Source organism: Dreissena polymorpha, chromosome 2 (genome assembly GCF_020536995.1).
Source record: "Dreissena polymorpha isolate Duluth1 chromosome 2, UMN_Dpol_1.0, whole genome shotgun sequence".
NCBI classification, from domain to species: Eukaryota; Metazoa; Mollusca; class Bivalvia; order Myida; family Dreissenidae; genus Dreissena; species Dreissena polymorpha.
Window position 1 is genome coordinate 83,257,670 of NC_068356.1, and position 14,060 is coordinate 83,271,729.

A 14,060-nucleotide genomic window follows, 5' to 3' on the forward strand; every position below is an offset into this window, starting at 1 on the left:
ACTGTTAAATAACACGATGTAACAGCATCGTCTTATGTTTATCAGTAATATAAAATAGCATGGTGTAACAACATCATTTTATATTTTATTAGTACTGTAAAATAACATGCTGTAACAATATCGTCTTATGTTTATCAGAACTGTAAAATAACATGCTGTAGCAGCATCGTCTTATGTTTATTAGTAGTGTAAAATAACATGTTGTAACAACATCGTCTTATGTTTATCAGTACAGTAAAATAACATGCTGTAAAAACATCGTCTTATCTTTATAAGTACTGTAAAATAGCACGCTGTAACAACATGGTTTATGTTTATAAGTACTGAAAAATGACATGCAGTAAGAACATCGTCTTATGTTTATTAGTACTGTAAAATAACATGCTGTAACAACATCGTCTTATGTTTATTAGTACTGTAAAATAACATGCTGTAACAACATCGCCTTATGTTTAATAGTACTGTAAAATAACAAACTGTACCAACATTTTCTGATGTTAATTAGTACTGTAAAATAACATGCTGTAACAACATCGTCTTATGTTTAATAGTACTGTAAAATTACAAACTGTAACAACATTTTCTGATGTAAATTAGTACTGTAAAATAACATGCTGTAACAACATCGTCTTATGTTTAATAGTACTGTAAAATTACAAACTGTAACAACATTTTCTGATGTAAATTAGTACTGTAAAATAACATGCTGTAACAACATCGTCTTATGTTTAATAGTACTGTAAATTACAAACTGTAACAACATTTTCTGATGTTAATTAGTACTGTAAAATAACATGCTGTAACAACATCGTCTTATGTTTAAAAGTACTGTAAAATTACAAACTGTAACAAGATTTTCTGATGTTAATTAGTACTGTAAAATAACATGTTGTAACAACATTGTATTATGTTTAATAGTACTGTAAAATTACAAACTGTAACAACATTTTCTGATGTTTATTAGTACTGTAAAATAACATGCTGTAACAACATCGTCTACTGTTTAATAGTACTGTAAATTACAAACTGTAACAACATTTTCTGATGTTTATTAGTACTGTAAAATAACATGCTGTAACAACATCGTCTTATGTTTAATAGTACTGTAAAATTACAAACTGTAACAATATTTTCTGATGTTAATTAGTACTGTAAAATAACATGCTGTAACAACATCGTCTTATGTTTAATAGTACGGTAAAATTACAAACTGTAACAGCATTTTCTGATGTTAATTAGTACTGTAAAATAACATGCTTTAACAACATCGTCTTATGTTTAATAGTACTGTAAAATTACAAACTGTACCAACATTTTCTGATGTTTATTAGTACTGTAAAATAACATGCTGTAACAACATCGTCTTATGTTTAATAGTACTGTAAAATTACAAACTGAAAAAACATTTTCTGATGTTAATTAGTACTGTAAAATAACATGCTGTAACAACATCGTCTTATGTTTAATAGTACAGTAAAATTACAAACTGTAACAACATTTTCTGATGTTAATTAGTACTGTAAAATAACATGCTGTATGAACATCGTCTTATGTTTAATAGTACTGTAAATTACACACTGTAACAACATTTTCTGATGTTAATTGGTACTGTAAAATAACATGCTGTAACAACATCGTCTTATGTTTAATAGTACTGTAAAATTACAAACTGTCACAACATTTTCTGATGTTAATTAGTACTGTAAAATAACATGTTGTAACAACATCGTCTTATGTTTAATGGTACTGTAAAATTACAAACTGTAACAACATTTTCTGATGTTAATTAGTACTGTAAAATAACATGCTGTAACAACATCGTCTTATGTTTATTAGTACTGTAAAATAACATGCTGTAACAACATCATCTTATGTTTAATAGTACTGTAAAATTACAAACTGTAACAACATTTTCTGATGTTAATTAGAACTGTAAAATAACATGCTGTAACAGCATCGTCTTATGTTTAATAGTACTGTAAAATTACAAACTGTCACAACATTTTCTGATGTTAATTAGTACTGTTAAATAACATGTTGTAACAACATCGTCTTATGTTTATTAGTACTGTAAAATTACAAACTGTAACAACATTTTCTGATGTTTATTAGTACTGTTAAATAACATGCTGTAACAACATCATCTTATGTTTAATAGTACTGTAAAATTACAAACTGTAACAACATTTTCTGATGTTAATAAGTACTGTAAAAAAACATGCTTTAACAACATCGTCTTATGTTTAATAGTACTGTAAAATTACAAACTGTAACAACATATTCTGATGTTAATTAGTACTGTAAAATAGCATGCTGTAACAACATTGTCTTATGTTTAATAGTACTGTAAAATTACAAACTGTAACAACATTTTTTGATGTTAATTAGTACTGTAAAATAACATGCTGTAACAACATTGTCTTATGTTTAATAGTACTGTAAAATTACAAACTGTTACAACATTTTCTAATGTTAATTAGTACTGTAAAATAACATGTTGTAACCACATCGTCAAATGTTTAATAGTACTGTAAAATTACAAACTGTAACAACATTTTCTGATGTTTATTAGTACTGTAAAATAACATGCTGTAACAACATCGTCTTATGTTTAATAGTACTGTAAAATTACAAACTGTCGCAACATTTTCTGATGTTAATTAGTACTGTAAAATAACATGCTGTAACAACAGCGTCTTATGTTTAATAGTACTGTAAAATTACAAACTGTAACAACATTTTTTGATGTTAATTAGTACTGTAAAATAACATGCTGATACAACATCGTCTTATGTTTAATAGTACTGTAAAATTACAAACTGTAACAACATTTTCTGATGATAATTAGTACTGTAAAATAACATGCTGTAACAACATCGTCTTATGTGTGTTAATACTGTAAAATTACAAATTGTAACAACATTTTCTGATGTTAATTAGTACTGTAAAATAACATGCTGTAACAACATCGTCTTATGTTTAATAGTAATGTACAATTACAAAATGTAACAACATTTTCTGATGTTAATTTGTACTGTTTACTGTTGTCATCATGCAGGATGGTATCCATGTTTACTTTTATTCTAGTAACACATGGCAAGTCTTTATAGAGGTAACCCATCCCTTCTATTTTATTCGTGAATACATATTTGTTTGCCTACGCCTATCTTTAGTCATTTCAATTACTAAGGAAAACACCTAATAGCGCCATATAAAAGCACATCTGTGTTGCAAACGAGGTCCAAAGAGTGTGACGCCATGTTTGCGTCTTATACACTGAGGTTAAGTAACACGCAACAGCTTGGATAAATAACAATTTTCGCGCAGGGGCATACCTTATACAAGTTTTTTTCAATGATTTTATTTATGTTTGTATTTCCAGAAAAGTTTTGCGTTATTAACCAGCGTTACTAAAAGCGTAAGTTGTAATTGATGAAGATGTTTGTGAATTGAGTTCGGATTTAAGAAAGACCGTTGTAGAAACATGACTTCTCATTAAACCATAGGTACTAACTTCTTATTTATATTTGAATATGCTCATCGAAACTGAATAATTTATAATATACATGTACGTAGCAAATATCAAAGATACTGTATATATTTTTAATCCAGTCAAAGGTCAATAGTAACAAACCTGGCAGCAGCACCTCTATTAATAACAATGCGTAGTCTTATTTCTTAATATTTCCCAAATTATGATTACATAGATTGATGTTTTATTTTGCATCTGGAACTGTACGGTTTGAGAATTAGTCATTATGATATAGAAACATGCGGTAAAACACATAGTAATGTTTAAATTATCTCATTACCAAAATGAACAATGCAAAGCATTTACCAAACTTGACACTAATAACCCCGTGTCTGAATCAAGTAAAGCTTTCTTGCTACGTCAATGTATTTTCAAGAAACGTGTGTTTCTTCTTTGTTTTTGTCCCATATGAGTGGTTATGAAGAGCCTCTTGCCTCATTACGTATCCATTTGTTCTAGTAGGAAATGAAGTGTAGTAAACATTCCCACATATCGGCCAGACGTCAGACATCTTGCTCATAGGGACATTTGGAGACTGTGGATACGTTCAATAAAAACAGGTATGGGGTCAATAGAAATTACAGATTTTTGGTTGTGACATTTAATAAAGAAAATACATAATAAACCTGTATATATTTATTTTCCGGAATGAGCAGTAGTATTTGAAATTTAAATTCAAGTCTTTTTTGTTTCCTCAGAATTGCCGCTGAATCATAAGTATCCTCGTACACAATCACGCATTACAAGAACTGTGTGCTTGTCAACATGTACTATCGAACTTTGTGCTTTCGTTTACCGAGAGATTCACAGTTTAACAATCGTATAGTCTTACCAAACCTTCAGAGACCAATAAAATGGGTATAAATATTAATCATTGTATTTCTTAATTAAAAAAAGATCGGCTTGAAATTATTAAAAACTGACATTTAATATAAAAATAAGACGATACGATGAGAAATTCTGTAATATGAAAAGGTGATTGACCTATTCATAATCGCAATTATTTCAGGGATTTACGAAATGGCTGTTTATAGTTGGTCTTGCCTGCGAATTATTGCGCATGTCGCCATATTAATTGTAGCATTTGGTTGTGACTGCCTTTCTATAATAAATATTACTTAAAATTTATTTGTACACATATATAATTATCAAACATATGAATTTTACGGAAATAATTGTGCTGAACCTAGTAGAAGTAAAGCCTAAAAACAACAAGTGATCAAAAGAAATAATACGTTAATTTTAGTAGAGTTCATAGAATGATTATGCATTTTGAATGAAGTAAACATACGAACCTGTGAGATATATGACCTCAATTGAATGGAATCTTTTTAATTTAGAGTAGTTATTACTAAAAAATCCCATTATGCATAATATCAGTTAACATCAAACAGCAAGAGATTAAATTAATTTAATTATCCATACTTTCTTCGTACTTACAACATCACAAGGGTCAGTGAGCCGAGGTTGTTTGTAAATGAACTGTTTTTAAACGTACAAGACACGGTACCGTTCTTTGGAATTTAGTCATTTACTAGCCTTATTAGCGAAATGAACTGGTTGTAGATCAAATGTCACTTTGATGTACTGTATATGGCAGTACTTTGTAGATTATCGTAATAATTAATTATGTTTTGGTGTTGCTCAATGTAGTATGGGTCATAAAACATATTTAGTACTTTTGACACATGATTTAACTTACATTAATGCTTATTCACGATGTTTTGCAAGAGTTTACTTTTGATGTCATAATTTTGAGAAAAAGGTTAATAAAACATTTATTATTACTGTGAGAATAATTTATTTAATCGTGTTATATTGGGATTCATACCAATAAATATTACATATGAAAGGTGTAAATCAGTAACTTGTTACAAACAAAGAATGGTATTGCATTTCATTAATAAACGTATATTAGTAAACCTCCATGATTGTCCAATCAATGTGAACGACTAAAAGTACTGTTCTACGGATGCAAATGATTCGTTGTGTTATTTTTAGAAATTAAAGAAACAAAATGTTTTGCATAGAATTTTCTTATCTGCAATCGGATCCACAGTTTCAGATGTTAGATCTTACGTAATTTCTCAATGTAATTTCGCCCCTGATTTAAGGCGCATCATGTTTCGTTGTTACTTTTGAAATTAATGTCGTTCCCTCACACCGTATTACGCGTCACGTCGATGGCAGAATGTTCCGTCGATGACAGATAGCTTTACTCGACCGCGTAAACAGGTAGGTTACAAATTCGTTCGATATAATTCGGTCGAAATCCTTTGTTCAGTAGCCGTGACGACCCATTTTCTCATTCAGTTCCAGCTCCCTGTACTTAATGGTTAAGATTCGTGGTGTTCTATGAGGTGGTGTACAGTGTCTTTGTGGACATCAAACTCAGAGTCACAGTAATAACACCTGAACCTCTTCATGGTGACGGTTTTCTACAAAAAAAACACCCTCATTATATTTTATTATAGCCTCGTTATATATATTATATAGGTATCACAATCAAGTTTATTTAACAGAATATTCATACACCTACAGCATACATAACCTTCTTTTCTTGAGAATATTTTAAGAAGACAGTTTCGCTTCTCAATTGTGTATAAAATTACAAAAAGGAGAGAAAAATAAACAAAATAGTTATTTTAACAATCTGTCATCTAAGTTAGCATTTTCTACAGCGTTTCTGCCATCAGCGGCATCATTTAAAATACATATCTGCCAACTACGGCACCAATTTTTTTTCGACGGGGTCAGTTTGGACGCCTGTAACATGTTCATTAAACAACTCAAAGGGCGGATATTTGGCTTACGTATCCCTAAGGGATACATGCGTATGTGTATAACACGAAACTATGTCATTTATTTCAAATTTGAGATATTTTCAACAAAAATCAGTCATTTCCCTTGATTTTTCGGAAACTGTCTCTTTTTACTCGTTCACATTTCTTTAAAAACTTGAACTACGAGTCAAAAATTACCTGGTGGCGTCCTCAGTCAATGGACAATATGTTCGTAGCAATGATTTTAGCCTTACTTGCTTTAAATAATTATATTGAACAAATTTGTAACCTACCTGTTGTACGCGGTCGAAAGCTATCTGTCATCGACGGAACATTCTGCCATCGACGTGACGCGTAATACGGTGTGTCCCTAGCAGCTTGGTATTTTTTGCGCGGTGAAAATACTATCATTGTGGCCAGTAAAAAGAAGGTGCTTCAAAATTGAACCAATCGTAACACTTCTGTCGGAACGCAATAAATGGTATACATTGTTAAAATGGAATAAATTGTTAAAGGGTGTTGCGATTAGACCAAAGGTGTTTTTAATAAAGCAGTTTTATCAAGTGGACTTTGTTTACGCAATTCGTTTGAAATCGTATTTTTATTCAAATGCAGTTGGTCTTTTATGAGACTTTGACGTCCTTTCACAACGTTGATCTCTTATGGCCTAACTTGATTAAAAGAAATAACGCTTGATTATTCCATATCAACCTCCATTTCGAGGCCATAAAACATCACTTATGAAAATAGATCTTTGATGTTACTTTTAAATTGAAAGTTCGTTTTTTGTGTTTTTTTTAGACACGATGAAATATTTCAGTAGTATATGGCGATAGAGCGATGCCAATATCACTACGCGAAATAAAATATAGGCAATACAACAATTGACCATACACATATTAATACAGAACGAAACCACATAAAATACGTCATCAAAAACACAAAGATGTTATGTTGTTGTTGTTTTTTTTTTCATAAAAAGCACCATAGCCCGACTTGTATCGAAAACATGCGAGAAAAAATATGGAGAAGGCAAGTTGACATATTGGTTTATAGTAAACTAGTGCAGCATTCTAGAAGCAAAATTATTATAGTTTTTAGTTTCCCGCGACAAAAGTTAAAAAAGGTTGATTTTATTTAATAAGCGATAGCTTCAATATCGTCGAAAACGTTTAAACGATATTTAATGTGCTGGTAAAGTTAAAGCCATGTAGCGCGACAAAAGTTTAAGAGTTTGCTAAAAAACGGGCAATGACTCGATATGTCGAAAATTACCGAAATATGGCGGTGCGCAATTTGCTGAAGGATGGAAAGACGGACAGATGCCCCCGGACAAGGGCAACTGTCGCTGCTCTCCCCCTCCCTCATAAAGCGGGGGCATAGACTTGTATACCAAGTTTTGAAGCAATAAACCAATGGCTATCTGAATAATTTTATCAAAATTGAAACCACATATAAAATATGAAAACTTCTCTAAAAATGGGACCACACGTTTCAGTATTAACATAAAGAAAGTAATATTGCAAAACTAGCAAAACTTTTTTCCTGCAAACAGAAAATAAATGAGCCTCTCTCTGAGAAAACGGGGTTTAATGCATGTGCGTAAAGTGCCGTCCCAGATAAGACTGTGCAGTCCGCATAGACGGGTTTAATGCATGTGCGTAAATCGCCGTCCCAGATTAGACTGTGCAGTCCGCATAGACAAGTTTAATGCATGTGCGTAAAGCGCCGTCCCAGATTAGACTGTGCAGTCCGCATAGACGGGTTTAATGCATGTGCGTAAAGCGCCGTCCCAGATTAGACTGTGCAGTCCGCATAGACAAGTTTAATGCATGTGCGTAAAGCGCTGTCCCAGATTAGACTGTGCAGTCCGCATAGACAAGTTTAATGCATGTGCGTAAAGCGCCGTCCCAGATTAGACTGTGCAGTCCGCATAGACAAGTTTAATGCATGTGCGTAAAGCGCCGTCCCAGATTAGACTGTGCAGTCCGCATAGACATGTTTAATGTATGTGCGTAAAGTGCCGTCCCAGATTAGACTGTGCAGTCCGCATAGACGGGTTTAATGCATGTGCGTAAAGCGCCGTCCCTGATTAGAATGTGCAGTCCGCATAGACGGGTTTAATGCATGTGCGTAAAGCGCCGTCCCAGATTAGACTGTGCAGTCCGCATAGACGGGTTTAATGCATGTGCGTAAAGCGCCGTCCCAGATTAGACTGTGCAGTCCGCATAGACGGGTTTAATGCATGTGCGTAAAGCGCCGTCCCTGATTAGAATGTGCAGTCCGCATAGACGGGTTTAATGCATGTGCGTAAAGCGCCGTCCCAGATTAGACTGTGCAGTCCGCATAGACGGGTTTAATGCATGTGCGTAAAGTGCCGTCCCAGATTAGACTGTGCAGTCCGCATAGACGGGTTTAATGCATGTGCGTAAAGTGCCGTCCCAGATTAGACTGTGCAGTCCGCATAGACGGGTTTAATGCATGTGCGTAAAGTGCCGTCCCAGATTAGACTGTGCAGTCCGCATAGACGGGTTTAATGCATGTGCGTAAAGCGCCGTCCCTGATTAGAATGTGCAGTCCGCATAGACGGGTTTAAATCATGTGCGTAAAGCGCCGTCCCAGATTAGACTGTGCAGTCCGCATAGACGGGTTTAATGCATGTGCGTAAAGCGCTGTCCCAGATAAGACTGTGCAGTCCGCATAGACAAGTTTAATGCATGTGCGTAAAGCGCTGTCCCAGATTAGACTGTGCAGTCCGCATAGACGGGTTTAATGCATGTGCGTAAAGTGCCGTCCCAGATTAGACTGTGCAGTCCGCATAGACGGGTTTAATGCATGTGCGTAAAGCGCTGTCCCAGATTAGACTGTGCAGTCCGCATAGACAAGTTTAATGCATGTGCGTAAAGCGCTGTCCCAGATTAGACTTTGCAGTCCGCATAGACGGGTTTAATGCATGTGCGTAAAGCGCCGTCCCAGATTAGACTGTGCAGTCCGCATAGACGGGTTTAATGCATGTGCGTAAAGCGCCGTCCCAGATTAGACTGTGCAGTCCGCATAGACGGGTTTAATGCATGTGCGTAAAGCGCCGTCCCAGATAAGAATGTGCAGTCCGCATAGACAAGTTTAATGCATGTGCGTAAAGCGCCGTCCCAGATTAGACTGTGCATTCAGCATAGACGGGTTTAATGCATGTGCGTAAAGCGCCGTCCCAGATTAGACTGTGCAGTCCGCATAGACAAGTTTAATGCATGTGCGTAAAGCGCCGTCCCAGATTAGACTGTGCAGTCCGCATAGACAAGTTTAATGCATGTGCGTAAAGCGCCGTCCCTGATTAGAATGTGCAGTCCGCATAGACGGGTTTAATGCATTTGCGTAAAGCGCCGTCCCTGATTAGAATGTGCAGTCCGCATAGACGGGTTAAATGCATGTGCGTAAAGCGCCGTCCCAGATTAGCGTGTGCATTCAGCATAGACTGATCAGGGACGACACTTTCTTTCTTAACTGTATTTTCGCTTAGAAGAGACTTAATTTAAAAAAAAAACATTAAAGCGGAAAGTGTCTCCTTGATAAGTCTGTGCTTATACTTTACGCCAATGCATTAAACTCCGTTTTTTTTTCAAAGAGAGACTGAAATGTAAGAAATCTCACTGGGAAATGTGTTTATTATGTATATCGGTTGTTCAGTAGCCTTCAAAGAATTACATTAACATTTAAAAATTTAACTACGTAATCAAACAAGTGGACCAAAATAGGCAGGTGCCGTTATGCATTGTAATGTATCCATTATAACGAAAATAGTCTATTGGTAACGACATAAATATTCGCAAACAAATAATGGATTAGGTAAGATGTAATTCTTAATGGAAGCGTAAACATCATTGTGGGCGCTATTGAGCGTGTTCAACACGGCGTGCTGTGCGGTGGCAACATTGTGCAGCGATGATTGCGCGGAGTAGTATTGTTGGCGTGAGTCACGCCCAATGTTCTGTCACAGGTGTGGGAATTCTCACGGGGGTACAATTAGGACTGCAAGACTTCCGGTTCATCATAATGTTTGCACACCGTTGCCATGTTTACGTTATGCCGTTCGATCACGGTGACAATGCGCCCCCACCCCAATATTGAGTTTGTTAGACGGCACGACATAACTGCGTTTCCTATTTAGGGGCATATGAATGTTTCATTTCACTTAATCTTTGAGCATTCCTCCGTGGTCGAAAGTAGAACCTATTTTCTTCTTGTATAAAGGCAATTTGACAATCACATATGTGCCTTTTTGGTCATTTCCTTTACATCCTGTGTGTGTCTGCAACACTATGGGCCATTTAATATGAAGCTAATGTGAACGATATATTTTGGGTGTGCGTTAAATCTGTACTGGGCTTTTGTCGGCATTACACAGTCCAAACCATGTTTTCTGCCATTGTCTGCATTCTGGCGAGGTACATTTTCGTAGAAGTGACATGACATAACGTTTGTATTGCGATTGAAAAAAAGACATATTCATATTGATACCAGTCTTACACATTCTAAATGTGAAATGATTCCGCTTAACTCAATGTGAAAGATTCCAATTGACCAATTGAGACAGACATGGATTAAATATTAAGACCTCTTTGTCAAATCCGCCAGAAATTTCGAGCGGTTTGTCAAAGGCAATGACACATATATTTGAACTTTATGCACAGGCCATCAAGACAATCAAACGGAGTGTCAAAGTAATTAAGACATTTGTATAGAAGGTCAAATGCATTGAATGAATCATTCGAAGTCAATGAACAGTTTCAACGAACGCAACAGTTCACTGTATTCTGTATGTGAAATGTCAATGTGTTGCACCATATGTCGCCAGCAACAGTAATCAAATAACACCACCATCAGATTTTTAACGCAGTTAACCTTATGAATTGATTACTTCAAACTTGACAGCTTCAAGCGTTGTGCAATACAAAAAAGAAAACAACGCTGGCCGGTATGATAAGAATAGTTTCGGAAGTGTTGTTCTTTTCACACACCTTTAAAATTTGCAACTACTACTTAATGGCTCTACTTGAGAAATGCACAAGTAACATTTCAAATGCTTCTCATTAATATACGATAAGTAAAAATCATTGGAGAGAATTTTTCGCTGGACTGAAAATGAAAAGAACCATTGAAAAAAGAAATTAATTAAATCGAGTTACCGTTTTAAATTTGCAAATAGTTAATGCCACTAAAGCTAAACCATGACAACGCTCATAACAAATTAATTTTCTGGCTTGAATAAATTACCCGAAAGTTAAAAAGTAATGAAAATCTATTATATCGTTGTTGTGTACATCAATCTTCACAATTCGTATTGAATTGATCATGAATGTGGGTCGGCATGACAGAAAATGTTGGGGAAAATGGATATGAGTTTCTAACGATAATATGTTGTGATTTACAATCGTTCCCACCCAACTATCGAGTGACTGTAGACCATGGGTCATATTACTTGGCTCACCTGTAAATCAGCATCAAAGCATTACAGCATTTTGTCAATATTGTATTCAATAACAATTGCTTGCTATTCAGCGAGTCTCTTTTTTAATGCCATGACTACCGAGAATCGCGCCCATTTTCAAGAGCACGTGCACCGGATATTCTCACCATCTTGATCAAAGGAGTGGGTACTGACAAAAACATGAATCATTATTTGTATATACATGTATATCGTGCAATCAAGTTTCTGGCGTTCTTTTCTCATATTCAAATAAAACAACAACACAACAACAGCATCAAACACCTACTATTACAACCACCAAACAACAACAAAAGCAACAACGATGCTATTGAATAAATCACAAATGGAAAGATAGCTAATGGCTGTCAATATATGATGAAGCATATATTTGACGACCATAACCGTCAGATATGTACAAGTAATTACACACTAGCTACGAAATATACTAGTATTATAAAGGTATAAACACAAATATAATCATAACAATTTTGTTACATTAACTATACCCCTACCGAACAAAGATATGAGAATATAACGGCAATCTTAAAACAGTATATTTATATATATATACTGTTATTACTATTACTATACTATGAACTATAATTAAGCCGGGTTGTTTGACATAATTATTAGTACATAAATAAATCAAAATGTCACTTTAGGACCATTTATTTTATTGAACATGATACCTACTTTTGATATTCTTTAATTGATAAGTTCGAGAAAAATAATGACCCTGAGTGGCATTAGTGTTTCCACATTCGTTTGGTATTATAATAACTGTCACTTAGACACCGTGTCTTCATGGAATGTATTGGTCTATGGCCGACAGTACCAATGAGTCAATTAGTCACGGCACCATTTATTACAAGTTTAAATTAAAAAACTTAGAAAAATGAAAGCTGATTGATGGTAAATGACATAAAAATAGCAAATGTAACTGGTAAAAAACGGCGTAGCTTTTATCGTAACTATAAAAACGAAAAACGTGATACTTCATGAACACATCACGGTAATACAATTATTACAACATTTGTAATTTTACCAATACGAGTCATTCATCATAAAGATGAAAAGAACTTTAACTGTGATGAAACGAACTTTCACCATTCATTTGATAACGGTCTATTGTTAGATGGTATGTGCACTTGGTTAATCCTATTTGTAAAATGGGTCGTAAATTATACAGTAGGTCGCAAAAGTAATGTAAGCGGCAACAGGTTTTATGTTTCTTAGAAAGCTTATGAAATCAATCATCCGACAGTGAACATCGACTACAACAATATATTCAATGATTCGAGTTTAACTAGCGTCTTACTCAATGAAGGACGCTGTACACAGGCTTTATGCTACTTAAGCATCGGCAAAAAATATTAAAGCAATAATGCCAACATGAATACACGTGCTTCAAAATAACTACAACAAAAACGGAGAAAGAAAAAGTGAAAGTAAAAACATATCATTAAATTTGTATGCATTTGTTTACAAATATAAGGATTTTCATGAGAATCTATGATGCAAGAGAAGGCTCGTTTAATCGGCCCAATGGTCAAGTATGAAACGGCTAAATTATTACTTAATGATCTAGGCTTAAGTGGCTACCAACTCATCGCGATCATGAGGCTTGATGTTTTCGACATATTGCATTCTCTACTCCGCCGCAGTCCAAAAATTGCATGCGCGATGTGGGTTACATATAAATCTTAATACTTTACAAAAAGAAGTTATATTAAATAAGGACATCGCCCATTTCGCTACTTTCTGGCCATATTAACGACCACGAGAAAGTTTATTATTCGTTTATTAATTTAAGATCACAAAATTTAACTAGTTGTTGAAAATCTATTACCTATGCTTACTTAAAACAAGAAGGAACGATCAATATAGCAGGGGCAACAACAACATAAATTCGCATGAGTAACTGTGAAGAGACAAGTATTGTTTGAAAACAACGAATAAATAACTTAAAGAAATGTCAAACAAAACGACTTAAAGGGATCTTTTCACGCTTTGGTAAATTGACAAAATTGAAAAAAGTTGTTTCAGATTCGTAAGTTTTCGTTTTAGTTATGATATTTGTGAGGAAACAGTAATACTGAACATTAACCATGCTCTAATATAGCCATTATATGCATCTTTTGACGATTTTAAAACCTAAAAATTATAAAGCGTTGCAACGCGAAACGATTGAATAATTTGGAGAGTTCTGTTTTTGTCGTTAAATTTTGTGAAACTACGAAGATTGCTTATATTAGGTATA